This window comes from Lampetra planeri, chromosome 40 (genome assembly GCF_965212315.1).
Source record: "Lampetra planeri chromosome 40, kcLamPlan1.2.h2, whole genome shotgun sequence".
NCBI lineage: Eukaryota > Metazoa > Chordata > Hyperoartia > Petromyzontiformes > Petromyzontidae > Lampetra > Lampetra planeri.
In genome coordinates, this window is record NC_136146.1 from 2,980,215 (window position 1) to 2,998,780 (window position 18,566).

The window sequence follows — 18,566 nt, forward strand, 5'->3', positions numbered from 1 at the left end:
TGAAACTCACGATCTTACGAATTGGCTGAGGACACAGGGTGAGACTGGATTCTAAAAAGTTAACTTTGTTCTTGTTATTTTAACAGGGAAGGCTCAAGGAGCTATGTTGCTCTTTTTGAGAAGCGACCTGGCTGCAGATGATAGCTCAACGAAGTGTCTCATCACGTCGAAATTTATAGCAGCCAAATGCTCTTAACGCATGTTGATTCTAAATGTGAAGGGAAAAACCGGAGGACCTGGAGAAAGATTCACGCGACCACGGGGATAGAGACATGTAAACTCCAAATGTACAGCAGGCGTCAGGGTCAGAATGGAACCCACAATCCCCTGTATACCGGGCGAGGTAGTTCACATCTCGCCACCGTGGCACCCATATCACTCGCCGTTGATGTCGCCTACGGATGACAATCAAGTTCGATCGCAGTGCAGCCTGCTCATCACACGGTGAATTAGACAACTTGGACGGATGCACAGGAACAAAACATGTACGTAAACAAACACACACATTTAAATGCTGCAAAACATCCTAAGCGATGTATATTTTTTTGTTAAATCGGTCGGAATGCCACGCGGATTTACGACGCGGTCAAAGTTGAGATTCATGAACACGAGGATGAGGGCCGTTCTTATCGGGCGCGGGCTGTCCCGCTCTTCTGCTCCTCGGCGATAAGGAAAGCCATCGCTCACGAGGAGGGCGGCAGCTGTGCCGGCACAAGCTCGCAGCCCTCCGCCGACTGCCTTCCCAAATCTCACGTGCGACACCAGAGTCCCCGTGGAAATATACCCCAAGGGAGAATGGGAGACAATTTTTTAAGGAAATATACAGGCTGCTTAAATTTTTTTTTTTACACTTATGTGGGACTATCGTTTTGAGTGGAAAAAGAACGGATACTACACTGTGAAGTGACAACAAATGTAAGCTGTTAATAGCTTCAAAAAGTCAAAGAGTCTCCACTTATTCTTGGTTCTTTCGGTAAAGTCACGTAGAAGGGAAGTAATAAAATAATAAAAAATAAAACATAATAAAATAATTCTCACGACGTTTCGGCCACAACGCAAGCAGCCGTCCTCAGGTGAAGACCAGGTCTGTCGGGGAGACACCGTCTGAATGAGACGCTGTCAGACGCTGTCTCCCCGACAGACCTGGTCTATTCTATGTGTTAGTGAATATTTTGTAATATTTTAGGCAGGAAATTAGTTTTCAAATTTAGATTTTTTTTTTTATGGGGGGGGGGGGGGGGCAGACCCACTGGAAGATTTCGTCCCCCCCCCAATGTTGAATCCATGGCTACGGCCTTGCTGTATTTTCCTGAGAATACAGACAAATATTCCATCGATTGTCTTTGTGCAGACTGTTATGTGTAAGTGCTGTGAGCGAGCACCTATGAAAACCAGAACGCGAACCGCTACGCTACCGCTCTCCAGCCCTGAGCTCAACAAAATAATACAGAGAAAGATCCCCCATATAACCTTAATAGACTGTTGGGGCAAGTGCTGTTAGCGAGCACCTATGAAGGCCGACACGGCACACCAGGGGGTGAGTGACCAGCTCAATGCCTGGCCGCCTTTGTCTCCCTCGTTGCGATATTTATACACCGCACCAGATACTTATTTTATGTTAAGTGGACCTAGGAGAAGCCCAGGACGGGGTTCAGATCACCTTCACTGGTGTTGGCCGTGAGCGGGAATCGAACTTGGGTCGCCGAGGTTCGTAGTGCATTGCGTTAATCGCTACACTACCGCTACCCACACTCTTACATACACACACACACACGAACGCTCATAAACACACACTTCTAACTTGATAATTGTCAATCAAATAATATTTTCTGAACAATTACTATACAGTATCTGTAATCAACAGTCAGCCTTGTATGGTAATTTATTTCACAGTAGACTAATTAAATAAATGTGCATATATATTGACATGCATAATAATGTCACAAGGTTCCCTCTGCTTTAATTAACACATTCGGGACACTGGTGTAGAGTGTGATAATAGGTGGTTTTATCACTTGACTAAACACTTGTTGTATATGTAATTTACTTAACACAGAATGTGGAATTCGGGGAATTTTCTACTTGCTAAGGCAATATATTTTTGTCTTTCCAACTCGTTTGAAATAAATTATCATTAATTTTACATCTCAGCTCTGATTAACACTCATCGTAAACCTATTTATACTCCCCGACAAGCAATAATGAATTCAGTTATACAATTGTCTCACGATGATAATACGAAAAATAACAATGATAATTCCTATTCTTGGTTCTTTCGGTAAAGTCACGTAGAAGGGAAATAATATTGCGTTGTGACCGAAACGTCGTGAGAATTGTATTTGATTATGTTTTATTTTATTATTTCCCTTCTACGTGACTTTTCCGAAAAAAACCAAGAAGATCAACCCCTGCAGTCACGAAAGCTTTAAATCGAAATTTAATGATAATTTCATTTTTAAACGCGCAGCGATGCTTCACGGACATAACTGACCGTGACCTGTGAAGTGCTGAGCCCAAGCTTAGTGTCACGTGGTGGGGGCCTTCAAGGAAGCGGCGACGGCCCTCTTTGCATCTGTAGATGGAACGCTGCCGTGAGTGTGCAACGGGACCGTGGCCACGCGCCAGATGGCCAGGGGCGGCGATGACGCCTGAGAGTGGCGGCGCCGGTCCATCGTGTGGCTGGGAGGTTTTGCGAGTCGCTCTGCGGAGAGTTTCTCCCGTGAGTTGCAGTGCAATATGCATCTGTCACATATCTCGCCGTCCATATCGAAATAAAAAAAATATATGAAACGAATTATACGTAACAACTAAAGGTTATTTTAATGTGCATAATATATACATCCCATCGAGTGCATCATTTAAACGGCATTGGTTCAACAGAAGGGGACCGGATTTCATATCCGGTGTCTCATCAGCAGTCCGGAACGCCTGAACCGACGCCGGTGAACTGCCAGATGTTTAGAGGCAAGGTCTCTTTCTGTTCGATGTGGGTTGTATAGTACAATGCGAAAATATCTGTTAAACAAGACAGTGTGCAAAATTATTACGGAGTTTTCTGCAAGTAATATTAGTTATTTTAGCTCAATGATTTGACCTTCGAGATTTTCTGGCCATGGTGGTGAATGCTTGTGCAGTAATGTGATGATTAAAGGGGACTTGGTGAATCACGCTGACATTAATTCATCGGTTTTTTTTTCAGAATAATTAATAATCTCTAATTGATTGGCACTCACGGATGGCTTTAAGATTGGATGCAACGGTACTCAATCGCTCCGTCTCTTTGGGGGACACGCACCAAGAAGACGAGGCAATGAAATCGGAATGAGTGCACGGATGCTGAGTGGCTCCTTGACATTGCAGGATCCTGGGATGTGGTGGCAGTTCTGCGGAGGCTTTCGTCCCACCGTGGATTGAAGAAATGATGATTAATGATAAAACATAATAATTTACAGTCCTTTGTCAAACTACTGCTGGATAAAAGCCTACCTGTGTGACCTACGTGGAATGGATGGGGTAATAATGGTGCAAATGATTATGGGTGCAATGATGTGTTGATTCCTAAACTCGTGATACATGCATCGCATGCGGTGTATAGTAATTTACATTTTCCGAGCTTATTCTTCTTCTTTCGTACGGCTGATGTAGATGCAGAGAACAACAACTACAATACCACATTCAGGTCGTCAAGCCAGATAACCGCATCACAAGCAGCTGCGTGTATCGCTGTAATTTCTCCTTTGTATTTGTGGATCGCGAATTTTTAACTTGTACGGTCTTCTGGATGACCACAGTCGCAAACTGGAGAGATCCCCCCCCCCCCATTGTGCATCAAGTGTGCACATCTGCCATGGTTTGTGCTGATGCGATTTAGGGTGGACCACGAACTTCGTGGAAGATGAAACCCAGTGATCGTCTATGTCGGGTCTTTCACAAGGTGTGTGTTAGTGAGTTATTTTTAATTCAATTTTACGATGCGTGTGTCCTTGTCGTATGTACTGTGGGTAGCGGTTAGCGCGCTGCACTACGAACCCAGCAGAGCCGAGTTCGATTCCCGCTCACGGCCAACACCAGTGACATATATTGGAACCTGTTCCGGGTCTCCCCTGAGTCGACTCAGCCACAAATTAGTACCTATTGCGATGTGAAAACATAATCACTCGGAAGATAAAGGCAGCTGGGCGTGGTGCTGGCCACCCACCCCCTCGTGTGCCACAGTGGGGCCTTCAGAGGTGCTCGCTAACAGCACTTGCCCCAACAGTCTGTTAAGGCTATACCGGAAAACTCGGTGTTTTATATGTACACATAATGGATTAACGTCACATCTACAGCCACTGGAGGTGATGCCACTGACGGGAATGTTGATTTATGATACTAATCGCGATTATTCATTGAGTCTCTGGGTGCAGGGGCTGGTAATGCAATGGGTTTGTGGATCATGTTTTCAATCACGTTTGCTTGGCTCTGATTCACTGCTTTCAGATTGGACGTAATAATAATACAAATGATGTGACAATTTATACGTCCAGGAAAGCATCGCTGAGCCTCGGCAATCTTTCAGGAGGGTCCTGAAATGTTTGCGCAAATCCATTATTGGAGTTTTTTTTTTCCAAGTGAGTGGAAACCCGGAGTGGCTGCAGATAAACCCATAAAAAATGGGAGATGTAACACTTAGGACATTGTTGTTGCAACATTGCGAGCGTGAACGCTTCCAGTGTGTTTCAAATGTGATGGTGACGACTGTTCCATCCCTCCATATGCCCTGTTCACACCTCTGCCCTGAAGTCTACAGTGCCCCACTAGAGGGCATAACGTTATGCATCCGTGCAGACAACAGGCACAAGCAAGCAAGCGCTGGCCTCGACGCCTCGAATTTGGTGGGATATACCCACGTTTTACCCCACCACAAGCGATCGGACGACTAGCTGCCCATGGAACCATTTACGCTGCTGGGTGGACAGAGCTAAAGAAAAAAAAACATATATATATAAAAATAAACACCTTGCCCTGTAGTTTTAACCTGCCACTCAGGGAGATGGATCCGGAAGACCTTTGAACTCCAAGTCCCAATGTGTTGACCGTTAGAGCAAGGCTAACAAACGTCGAATGGGATTACCTGTGCCAAAAAGCTGTAGACACAACCGCTCCCGATGAATAATTACTTATAGCCGGGAAAGCGTTACCACCTTGCTCATGAGGGGTAAAATGCAGATAGAACCAACATACCGCTTTGCTCAGATATTTACGGTACAATGCACGGTCCCTTTGGGCAATCCGCGCACTAATTCCACACTGCACATAACTCCTGCATAATTACTGTTGGAGGGAAGTGTTTTTTTGTATTTTGTTTAACCCTCGTCGGATTCATATAATTAATATAAGACTTCCACACAGCAGGCAAGCACTAATTACGCGTACAGATTTTGCTTTCAAATTTGTCCAAGCTTTGTCGGCTGTGCGGTGGAGTCAACGTCGTGGGGTCTCTCCCTGCTCCAATGACAACATCTGTTGGAAGCTCTCAGTTGTCGGTGGAAATTCCACATTCCTATGGTGGGGTGTTTTGCTTTATAATGAGGTCTAGGCTTGTATAAAATATACAAAATGTACAGTGAGTGGACGATTATCAAAGTAAAAAAAAGGTAGAAAATAGAGGGCACATGAATTGAATATAGGGAAGGACATTGCACATGAGCGTACGTTGGGGTGTAATTAACTTTTTATTTTTCTTATTATTGGTGGGTTTGCTTTCCAAGGAAATGCCCTTCTGGGCCTTGAGAATCATTTCCCAAGATGTCCCCGCGTGTACTATTTTAGTTTTGATAGATTTTATAGTTTTTTTTTTTATAGTTTTATAGTTTACAGATGTTATAGTTCACATTTGGTTAAGGGTCTTTGGCTCTTGGGTGATTCGTCTTTGGGTTGTTGATAATTATTAGGTAACAAACCTGATGTAACCTAAATATTTTAATTGTGCCCAAAAACATCTGATTTTACTTTTGTATTTTTTATATTCTGCATATATATAATATCACATTTAGCTTTTGTATAGTGCTCTTAATACAGAAGATCCAAGGGCAATTTACAATGAAAAATATAATAACCACTGACCAATTTATTCAGTCAAACAATACACTCATGCAAACGTACTCGTTTTAAAAATGTGACTCTGAAAGAAGCAACTTGTGTCAGCATTCCTGATACGACGGGATCATAGCAACCCGGAAACCTTCGCCCCTCCTGATTTCGAACACCCCCCTTGGATACCACGAAAGACGTTCAGCTTCACCGCTGATCTGAGAGTGCGACGGAAACGACCTTCTGGCATAAGGTGGGTAGCAGGGGTGGGAGAGACGCCTCGTTTAAATTGGGCACGCGACACTTTGCAGAAATTAAAATTACAACAGCGGCGAATGCCAGTCTCAGGGGAAGCTGCCACAACAAGCCTTTCAATGTAATCATAGGTCCCCCCCCCCGCCAGCAATATTCATAGCTGGACGCAGGCGTACAAGGCAGAACACAGCTCCACCCAATGCGGACAACACGGAACTGCAAGGCGCATCGGGGAAGGCGCGCGGGTAAGACGCACGCGGAATTTCAATGTTTTTTTTTCGGGACCGGCTTGCACCATTTTTTGTGTGTGTGTGTACATTATGGCCGGCGAAAATAGCCAATCAGACACCGCGCACCCGTTGCGCGTTTGTCCGTGGGAGCCACGTGGAACCCCTTTGATCTGTGGATAAAGCAGAGAATGGTTTCCCCTCCTTTGCCTGGTGTCTGTTTTAGGGAGAACAAATGCAGGGGGTGTTGGTGGGCGGGGGGGGGGGGTTCGTGAACATACATTAGACTGTACGTTAGTCGATATAACAATATATAGATATTTGGAGCAGTCAAAACTAAATTAATCTGCGAAGTATTCTGCACTGGATTTTAAACGGGGAAGAGGGGGCATGTGAGGTTGGTTTTAAGACGATGGAGACATGAATTGTTACATTTATAACAATCGGTGTTTCGTATGCATACCGTTCACATTATTCAAGTTGTTTTGTTATTTACACAATTTGCGTGCAGCTATGGTCCCAGCCATTCCCTAATAGTCATATTTCAATGATATGAATCTGCATTGACAGATATGATCATACATACTCATATACACACATGTATATAGACATCAAAGACAAATAACCCCATTATAGCTTCAAAGGACTTTTGGGGGAAGTACTGTGAGCGAGCAACCGATGAACGTGGCGATGTTAACACATCACAGCAGGTATCCCTTTGAGACTGAGTCGAACTGGATAAGTTCAGGACATGTTCAGATAATTGTTACTGATGTTGGCCGTGAGCAGGAATCGAACTCGGGTCGCCGGATTTGTCGCAGCGCGCTAACCGCTACACAGCCGCTCACTAACATTATGTTAACATATTACAATCGCCGATATTTAATACATATACTCTCATTAACAAAACACGTATCATTCATCTGCACACTCAGACATAAACATCCTCATAACTGGACCTAGATTCACACGTAAACAAGCATTCAGCTTATGACCAAATCACTCGGGATCGATCCGATCTCGATATATTGTAAAAGCTGAGCAAGTTTGAAACTGGACAGGGCTTGGATGGGAGACCACCATGCACACATCTGTGTTGTAGGCTGCTGCGGGACTGTGTTACCAGCATTGACCAACTTAACAAACTCCACTGTTGTGCTGTACTTCCATGCTCACGTTCCAAATTTGTCACCAACACTCGCTGACCAGCGCGATGAAGTAGTGGTCCAATAACCCCCATGACGCACACGGACTGGGGAGACCCTCGTCCTGCAGCAGAATGACGAAATAGCTGTACACGTGTTGCTCTCACGTGCACTGATGCACACGTGCCACCAGCCACTCGTGCAGGCGCTCAAAGATATGTGGTGGAGTAGCGGCGCCGTGGTTTGCGCACCGCCCTGTGAACTCTGCCGCCCGAGTTGGATACCTGGCTACGGGTAAAAAGAGTGGCGAGTGATATCTGAACCGGTTAATCACCTCCCCCCCATTTCCCTAATGTTCACTGACCAACGTGGTGAAGTATGGTCAAACGGCCACCATGATTGATTGGCAGAGTGTGGGGTTCAACAAAAGACGTTGCAACGATTAATCCATACTATTACATAAGCTCATGCAACCATACAAAGCTACCATGATAGAGGTTTTTTGGGGTGGGGTTATATCGCGTAAATTTATAAATGTGTCGTTAAACCCGCCACCACCGACACGGCCAATTAGTGAGGTTTGTCACGTAAACAGAACGTGCCAATTCGTTACTAGTTCAGCACACCGCTGTGTTGGAGAGTAATCGCTCTCGAACACACCGGTGTGCTGTGCTAGTAACGAACTGGCATGTTCTGTTTACGTGACAACCCTCACTAAATGGTTGTGTCGGATGGTGGCGGATTTAACGACACATAGACACATTTACGCGATTTAACCCCCAAAAAAAAACCTGTATTATGGATGACATTGGTCGAGAAAGCCTCTGTGTTAAACAGACATATCTACCCACCACCAACACACACACACAGCTTCTAATTGTAACAGAAGATCGCCACACTCTCCACCATCTGGGCACATGTGCTGTTCGTGCTGTTCGGAGCTGAGCACTGTGACAGCCCCGGCCCCCTCTCTCTCCGCAGGATCAGCCAATGACAGCTCCACTCCCACACACACACACGCTCGCTCGCTCTCCCACACACACACACGCTCGCTCGCTCGCTCTCCCACACACACACACGCTCGCTCGCTCTCCCACACAAACGCTCGCTCTCTCTCCCACACACACACACGCCTGCTCGCTCGCTCTCTCTCCCACACACACACACGCCTGCTCGCTCGCTCTCTCTCCCACACACGCGTACGGATTTCGCCTCTGGGTTGGGAGAGAGCTCCAAAACCTCGGGTTCGGCGCTGCGCATCGGTCCGCTCCTCGTCCAACAAGTACGGCCCCCGACGGTCTCTCCTCTCCCAGTATCCTGGCAGCTGCCTGGGAAGGGGGAAGAGCTCCGCAGTCGAGTTTGCCACAGAGAGCGAGAGAGCAGAGAGAGAGAGAGAGAAGGGAGAGAGCAGAGAGAGAGAAGGGAGAGATAGATGGGGAGCAGAGGAACACCACGGCAGCAGTACCAAGCTCTTAAATAAAAGACAGACATATTCGGCATATGGACACACACAAACAGCGCATGCATACGGCGCATGTGTGTGCATAGTTAAGCGGTGTAGCTATAATTGTCTCAATGCCGTGCGTGCTGTTGAGCCGTGCCGCCAAATGTATTCAGTTGCCGTGTAACAGTTTTCTGCGGTTATTATATGAACATTTTTTGCTCGGCTATTTGAGATGGTTTATTGGTGACGGGACAGCGTCTCGTCCCGGTCGCAGAGAAGTTGCTCCAGGACGAGCGATGCCGGACGTGTCCAGCTGAGCGCGTTGAAGACGGCACGGACGAGCGTGTGACAGCTGGCAACAGCTTCAACAATTCGCTCATAAATAAATATCCCCATCCACCCCTTTCTTCATGTCTCATCGTTGAACGCAGGGCACTGAGGCTCACAGCAGTGGAAAGAACACACCTCTGTCAAGCCGCGGCCTTCCTCGGTGCTTCTCAAGACGTGCGTGGCCCGACGGCAGGTAATGGTCATCTCGTTCCATTCTCTCTCCAATTCAAAGCGCATCACTTCGACGCAGCTGACGTTCTCGCTTCGTCGTATTTGCATGCCACTGACTCGAGTTAACGGGCACGCGTGTGGACACGGACGCACACGCGCACGGAAACGTCGGCTGGACGTCCGGAAATGCACGCGCAGACACCCATGCATGGCATGCAAAGACAAAGCTCCCCCGTATAGTCTGACACGGACTGTTGGGGCAAGTGCTGTTGGCGAGCACCTTTGAAGGCCGGGAGGGCACACGAGGGGGTGGGTTGCCAGCACCACGCTCGGCTGCCTCCGTCTCCCGAGTCACGATGTTTACACATCGCACAAGGTACTTATTTGAGGCTGAGTCGACCTAGGGGAGGCCCAGGACTGGTTCAGATTTCACCGCTGTTATTGGTCGTGAGTTGTAATGGAACTTGGTTCACCGGTTTCGTAGCACAGTGTGCTAACTACTGCGCCACCGCTCCCCACATACAAGCCATGCAAACACATACACACGGACAAAGAGAAATATACACACGGACAACTCGACCCTGTAGAAACAAGCACGTGGATATATACACTAAATATTTGCACACGTACAAAGGCAGACATGCAGTAACATAGAGACACGTCAAACACGTGCATTTAAAACAACATACAATGAGAGAAAAACATATATACGGAAGACATACGTACAGATAGACATGGGCACACAAACGCCTACACCCCAAGACAGACATTGCAGGAACATACAGATAGAAAGACAGAAACACACGGACAAATGCACGAAAAAACTCATGCACTAACTGAAACACGAAGAGAAATGCATTCGCAGATACAGAGCTAGCCACGTGGACACACACGCACACGTGCAGACACACACAGAACAACACAGACATATGCATGCAGACACACACATGAAAAAAAAACTTACACATAAACATAGGAAAGATATATAAAAGCACACAGACGTACACAAACAAGTACAGGGATACAAAGAAAAAGATCCCCCGCGTAGACTTAACATACTTTTGGGGCAAGTGCTGTTAGCGACCACCACATATGAAGGCCACAGGAATAGAGACCCATACATACAGACAAACACACACACACAGGTAGCTAAAGTAACAGGTACACAGACGCATGCTGATGTATAGAAAACACTCGCATGCAGACACATAGAGATATGTGTGGGTGAGATAGTGTGACACACGCATAAACGCACATACATACACACAGACCAACACAGGCGGACATAAATAAAACCACGCAGACATATGGTCATACACACACAGATAAACAAAGATAAAGACCCCCCGTGTAGCCTTAACATACTTTTGGGGCAAGTGCTGTTAGCGAGCGCCTATGAAGGCCGACACGGTCCACGATTGGGTGGGTGGGTCAGCACCACACCTCACCGCCTTTGTCTCCCCAGTGTCGAAGATTTCACAAACCGCGCCAGGTACTCATTTGAGGCTGAGTCGACCTAGGGGAGGCATAGTACCGGTTCAGATAATCGTCACCGGCGTTAGGTCGTGAGCGGGAATCGAACTCGAGTCGCCGGGCTCGGGGCGCAACGCGCTGACTCCGACCCAACAAGCACCACACAAACACACCGACGACGCACACACATGCAGACACATATACATACCCACACCTACACACACACACACCTATGTACCAACACACACACACACACTCCTGTGCATACATTATATATGAAGCCAACACAAGAAAAAAAAATATCTGCTGAATAGAGGGTGGCAGGATTGTTGCTAGCTGTTGCTGTTATTTCTGCTTGCTTGTGGGGGACGTTGTGTTTAAAATTGCTGTCGCAAGCCTTGCGTGTATGCTTTGCTCAGCTTTGCGAATCATCTGTGATGCTGGGTCTAGGGAGATGGGATAAGTGATATATATACGTGTATTGTACTGTACATTAAACGGGTTTGGCCGCAATGCACTTAACTGTGTATATTCTGGGCTGCTAACACACAGATTCGGTAAAAAAAAATTGTGTGTGCGTGAGCTAGTGTGTATGTGAGATAGTGTGTGTGTGAGAGTTAGTGTGTGTGTGTGTGAGTTAGTGTGTGAGTGTGTGAGTTAGTGTGTGAGATAGTGTGTGTGTGTGTGAGTTAGTGTGTGTGTGTGTGAGTTAGTGTGTGTGTGTGTGAGCTAGTGTGTGTGTGTGTGAGTTAGTGTGTGAGATAGTGTGTGTGTGTGTGTGAGTTAGTGTGTGTGTGTGTGAGCTAGTGTGTGTGTGTGTGAGTTAGTGTGTGAGTTAGTGTGTGTGTGTGTGAGATAGTGTGTGTGTGTGAGATAGTGTGTGTGTGTGTGAGATAGTGTGTGTGTGTGAGATAATGTGTGTGTGTGTGAGCTAGTGTGTGTGTGTGTGAGTTAGTGTGTGAGTTAGTGTGTGTGTGTGTGAGATAGTGTGTGTGTGTGAGTTAGTGTGTGTGTGTGTGAGATAGTGTGTGTGTGAGATAGTGTGTGTGTGTGAGCTAGTGTGTGTGTGTGTGAGATAGTGTGTGTGTGTGAGTTAGTGTGTGTGTGTGAGATAGTGTGTGTGTGTGAGATAGTGTGTGTGTGTGTGTGATAGTGTGTGTGTGTTTGAGATAGTGTGTGTGTGTGTGAGATAGTGTGTGTGTGTGAGATAGTGTGTGTGTGTGAGATAGTGTGTGTGTGTGAGATAGTGTGTGTGTGTGAGATAGTGTGTGTGTGTGATAGTGTGTGTGTGTGTGTGAGATAGTGTGTGTGTGTGTGTGAGATAGTGTGTGTGTGTGAGCGAGTGTGTGTGTGTGTGAGATAGTGTGTGTGTGAGATAGTGTGTGTGTGTGTGAGATAGTGTGTGTGTGTGAGATAGTGTGTGTGTGAGATAGTGTGTGTGTGTGTGTGAGATAGTGTGTGTGTGTGAGATAGTGTGTGTGTGTGTGTGAGATAGTGTGTGTGTGTGAGATAGTGTGTGTGTGTGTGATAGTGTGTGTGTGTGAGATAGTGTGTGTGTGTGAGATAGTGTGTGTGTGAGCTAGTGTGTGTGTGAGATAGTGTGTGTGTGTGTGAGATAGTGTGTGTGTGTGAGCTAGTGTGTGTGTGAGATAGTGTGTGTGTGTGAGATAGTGTGTGTGTGAGATAGTGTGTGTGTGTGTGTGTTACGGGGGGGGGGTCTTTGTGTGCGTGCGACATGACAGCGTCTCGTGTTGGAGAGCGGTGGTGTCGTGGTTAGCCGAGTTCAATTCGCGCTCACGACCAACACCGGCGACGACTATCTGAATCGGTCCTTGGCCTCCCCTAGATCGACTCGGCCTCAAATGAGTACCTGGCGCGGTGTGTAAATATCGCCACTAGGGATACAAAGGCGGCCGGGCGTGGTGCTGGCCACCCACCCCCCCGTGTGCCGTGCCGGCCTTCATAGGCGCGAGTTAACAGCGCTTGCCCCTACAGTCTGCAAACTCTATGCGGGGATCTTTGTCTTTGTGTGTATGTTTGCATATTCTCATATAGGTGCATGCATATATTTAATAGTAGACTGAGTGTCCTGCCAAAAAAAAAACCTTTCGCGTCTTTGTCCCATCGCTGTATTGTTTAAAAGAAGCGTAATGGACACCACTCTCATCGTTATTTGCCAAGAGAATTCAGAGTTTCTTTTTTGGAATATTCCCATTATGACGGCGTGAGCGCTCCTTAACAAAACCTTTTTGAGTCATCCGGACAGTTCTTTTATGTGCATGCGTTCTGCAGAAGATGACACACGCAACGGGCAGGCGTGCACGCGCCCACAGGCTCGCAGAACACGCGCACTTATTACGCAATGCCCATTTCCAATCAGGCATTTCTATTGGGAAATGGGACATCATTACCATCTCTATTCGTAAACCGGGCACACTGCAGATGCAGTGGAGCTTTGGAGAGGGTGTAGTACTGTACCGTAACAGCGCATCATTACGCTCATTTATTAGCAATACAATTTGCATTGGGAAATTGTTGTCGCAGACATCCCATGGACTATGATGCTATGAATAACCGAGCGAGGCACTAATGAAACTGTCAGTGCATGTGCTACCTTATAATTCTGCATATAAACTACTTTCTATGAATCATCCTGCAAGAAATAAAAAGTCCTATCGTGATTAGCAATGATCTAACGTGTTCCTATTCACGCCATGCCTTCGAAAAAGCTCGTATTGGTTACTCGTTCAACGGCTTTCCGTGGGTGTTCATGCAAAGCGGCGACGATGCACATAAAAAAAAATAGTTTAAAAGGACTCGTATCATCTCTGCTCCGTCCACTCGGATGGAAATGGCGTGGAGGAGTCCGTCCACCGTGGAGATGGAGCGAAGGAAACCCGTTTGTGTTCAAGGCGCAGGATTGCGGTGGGGGGGGGGGGGGAGTTTTTTGGTGGCGTTCATCCAGCAGCGGATTGACCATGGCTGATGATGATTATTATCTTGGACGCTCACCATGGGCTCTCAGTGAATTTCAATGATCCACAGAGTGGGTGGGAGATTTGGCTCTGGGGAAGGGAAAGCCGCATGGGGAGCAGAGAGAGCGGAGCCAAGATGGCACTAAGCTGATGATAATGACGGTCCAACTCGCTTCACCGTTGCTCTTCATATCGCACAATCGACTGCCGCCTTTTTTTCCCTTCGGAACTATGAACGCGTGCGCAAAGAGAGTTGCTGCTTCGCCGAACACGCGCAATGAATAACGATTTCGTAAAAAAAAAAATCGTAACAAGGTTTATGGCCATCGCTGAGAGAATTTTTTTTTTTTACGTAATATTGCGGATGCTTCCGCACGAAGGGTAGCTGCCCGAAACAACGACAGCTTCCCGATGGCTGTTCAGCCAGCAGAACGAGACATTTCTTTGCTCGGCGACAGTAAGCAAACGCCGTTATTGCGATCGTAATTTTGTATTTAGTCAGCAATTTATTGAAGCATCTGCGTGATAAGAAACTTTACTCGCCCATCTGTGGGTCAACGAGTCAGTCACATAACCTACTCGGGTAATTTCTGTTGTGCAGAGTTCTGAGAGGGACTCATTTCTGATCAGAAAGAATGAGGAACATGCGGTAATGATATTGAGTTAATTATGAACAACAGCTTTTGTCCTCGGCTAGAAATAACTGTGACGAAAAAAAATGTATCACCACTCCAATCCATTGGGGGTGGTGGGTGGGTGTAAAATATCTAATCTGTCCTGTCATTCGTAAACTTGACGAGCTGAAAAGCTAGTTGATGGTGGAGGAAGGAGCCGGAATGGGGCTTAAGTCCACTCGTGAAATGCAGTTTTATTAACGAGTGTATTCCGTTTAAAGATCCACCCTTCCAGCAAAATGAGACAATTCCAGCTTGCTGTTGTAAAATCAGTTCTCATCACTACCATTCATTGATTCTTCATTGTGTACAACTTTTTGTTAAAGTCACATTGTGTTCCCAAACTCAAAGGCATATTGACAAGTACTCATCTCTATCGGTGGTGCTGACCAAGCGACGGAAATTCCACATTCAGGTCACAGAGAAGCAATCACCGTTCATTTCCTTTAAAGAATACGAGCCGATCAATCTGCAGCAGTATCACGCGTCCATGTTAATGGTTGCACGATTTGTGCACAGATAACACTGGTCAACACACTTTTTCTGGCATAAGGTATTCCAACGGTTTTAATGTAATTTTGGGGTGCTGATTCCAAATCTGGCATCAGTTTTTTGTCTATCACATCAGGTTTTTGAGATATCAAATATTGCATTTTCAATAAAAACTGCAGAAAAAACATATAAATAAATGTGGATATCTACATAAAATGATGTTCTAAACACACTATCCTAAAAATACAGCACCATATTTTAACACTAAAGCAGTCACTGACTCGCAACAACTTGCAATCATAAGTGACAGAGTTAATTTCGGGTAAAATCAATGAAAATGGGGTATGCCGATAGCATAAAAATCAGATGTGATAGAGCAAATTTGAGATCAGATTTGGAATCAGCACCCTGAACTTAGTCTAGAACAGCTGCAAAAGTCCAGGTCAGAATTTTTTTTTCTTGACCAGTGTAAGCATTGTCGAATCCGTGCAACAATACTCGTGGCTTCAGTCACCGATGCTGGCCTCACCAAACAACGGACCATCTTGCGAACAACCGCATTCTGCGCACGCTCTCCGGCGGAGTAAACGGTATTAGCTGTGCTACTCCCGAAGCTATCGAATGGCCCGCAAACTTAAACCCGGACGCATATTCTACACGTGCTTTGGCATTCGCCTCGAAGAAGACCAGCTTTAGTGGCCAATGTTGACACGGTCTCACCACTCCAGTTGGCTTCTGTGGATGACTGATGAATGGCGTGCAAACCCATCGCTCTGTTTGCCTTGTCCAAACGCACACCTCATCGTTTCAAATAACACGCAAATATGCGTGCTACAAAGTATGGATTTCCGGCCAACACTATTAGTCTGTTATGATGGGCTTTTCTCGTCATTTTGCAGACTTTACAAACTTCATTATTGACGTACCATCGCGCGGCCCCTGGAATTTTGGTCAACATGGATCGCGTCGCGACTCGCAGATGGCAGTGAGGCGGTGGTTGCCCAGCTATTGTTTCCCTCCATTAAACACGTCTGCCCAACCTCCAGGTCACGTGACGCTTTCTCAATAAAAACAAACTCGCATGATTGTTTGTTGTTGAAAATTTGTGGCTAATCCTTTACACGTATTTTCCATTGATGTTAAAACTTGATTTAAAACAAACAGACATCCGCTATGGCAATTTGTGCACGAATGACATGGCTTATAGACTAAGCCTGTTGTTAGTCTGTAGTGGCACTTTGTTTTGGGTGTGTATTCTTCTATGATGGTTGTGAACGCCTCTGTCAAATAATGTGACTTTTTATCCACTGTTGGATGAATGCCTGTCCATATTAACGCAATCTGAAATATACCTTAACTTATAAATGTCCGGGGGGTAAAAAATTATTATACCTTTGGTGCCAGATTTGTATATTCGTGAAACAACTGAAATGCACTATTTTGGTGCCTTGCCACACAATTGTTAATGGAGAACTTGTCACATTTTCACCAAGAAACGGAACAAAGATTTGCATTTGTCAATATGGGCCCTAGATTTTGGAGCTCTTGCCGTTCCTGCAAAGCTTAACCGCGTGCTCCTTTAAAGCACCCAAACAGAAGCATTGACCATTACAGATATCTAACCAAACCGGGTAATGCGTCCATTGGGCAGTTCACGACATTCTTATGGGGGGGGGGGGGGGCGAGGCTTTCTTTCACCAGGGCTCTACGTTTCACCAGGGCGAGTATCATCTACCGGTATTGGGGAGGCGATGTTGCTACGTGGTTTTACTCAATCAAGTAATTTGAAACTGTGACGAGCAGCACACGTGGCCTACACTTTTCCGATTGACGTCGCTGGATCATTACCGTCACGCCGTCAAGTTAACGGTGCGCTTCTTTGCGGTCCACTACACCTGTGGTATTAACGAGGCTGGCTGCTGGGATCGAACCAGTAAACACGCAAACCACGACGCCATTACCACTGCCCCCCCCCCACACACCCCTTATATGCAGTTTATAGTATTTCCAAACGGCCAATGCGTGCGTATGCATTGTTGGAATTAGATTTTTTTTGACGCGAAATGCAAACCCCAGCCAATAAGGCCGTGTCTCCCTCCTCCTGCAAACGTTTTGTCGAGACCGATCAAAGCTATTCACGAAGCAGTGCATCTGCAGCCGATCCTGTGGGAAACCACTTCATAAATTGTGGGTCTGAGACTCAATGTAGCAGTTCAAGAAGAGATACTACGGTGGTGGAGGCCCATCCCCAACAGGGATTTATCAAACGTATTGAGAGATATTTACGGTGCAAGAGATAGGCAAAGCTTTGGAACCGCTTCTTTATGTCGCTGCGCCCTTTGGTGTTGACCTTGTCCTCTGAAATTAAATCAAATTCTGGAATGCTCTCTTAGAAACGTCGCCACCGTGACAGGTGCGTGAAGCGCGGCGAGGTGCGCGTGTTGTGAGAGCACGCGGCGTGCGTGGCTGCCGATGGCTCGTTGGTCAGGGCGATTACCAAACGGAGAAATGCATTTCATCTCAGCTTTTTGCGACTTTTGGTTTGTGTCTAAGAAGAAACGCATTTTTTTGTTCGTTTTGTTTTCTCTTCTCTCCATAGTTTTTCTTCTTCCCGCCACCGTATTCTCCACGTGTAGTCTCGATTCATGAAACAAACGGATGCACGGGGGAAATGTATTTCATCTCGGCTTTTTGCGACTTTTGTCTGGTCTCTAAGTAGAAACGCATTTTTTTGTTCGTTGTGTTTTTTCTTCTCTCAATTTTTTCTTCTTCCCGCCAACGTATCCTCCACGTGTAGCCTCGTTTCATGAAACAAACGGATGCACGTGTGTAACCCTCGCGGTAGGCAGTGCCACAAAATGCCGTGGATGATGCTATCGTGGACGATTTACTCTTGAGCTCCTGTGAAACAGTGCTCCTTACCCATGCTGAGGACATACGAAAAAGTGTCTTTCCTGCAACAATGTCAACCAAATGTTAATAGAACCAAAATGGGCCAACCAAATGGAATGTTTAATATGAAAATCTTACGTATATTGATGATTATTAATTTTATTATTTTTGCTTTGTAAGGTATAAACTTGTTTCCTGCAGACCGTTGACTGGTGACACTTGAGAAGGTGGCTTAATCACGGGACCTGGATACAAACCCAGGATTTCAGCTGTGCCAGCTCAGTGTACTGGCCTGGCAGTAGCGCTACCGAGTTACCTTACATTTAGCCTCATGTATTCTGACGACTAACTCATCGTCTGCGTACATTGCAAGGAACATTTTCCATCCATCACTCCATATTTTTAGCTATAGACAT

General features: G+C 46.1%; 1 long non-coding RNA gene across 1 annotated transcript; it reads left to right on the forward strand.

The window, feature by feature from the left end:
- Window positions 1-8,738: 8,738 nt before the first annotated feature.
- Window positions 8,739-10,327, forward strand: LOC144731727 (uncharacterized). Its single transcript, XR_013588007.1, has 2 exons — window positions 8,739-8,981; window positions 9,575-10,327. It is a non-coding gene; the product is annotated as an uncharacterized LOC144731727 (long non-coding RNA).
- Window positions 10,328-18,566: the final 8,239 nt, after the last annotated feature.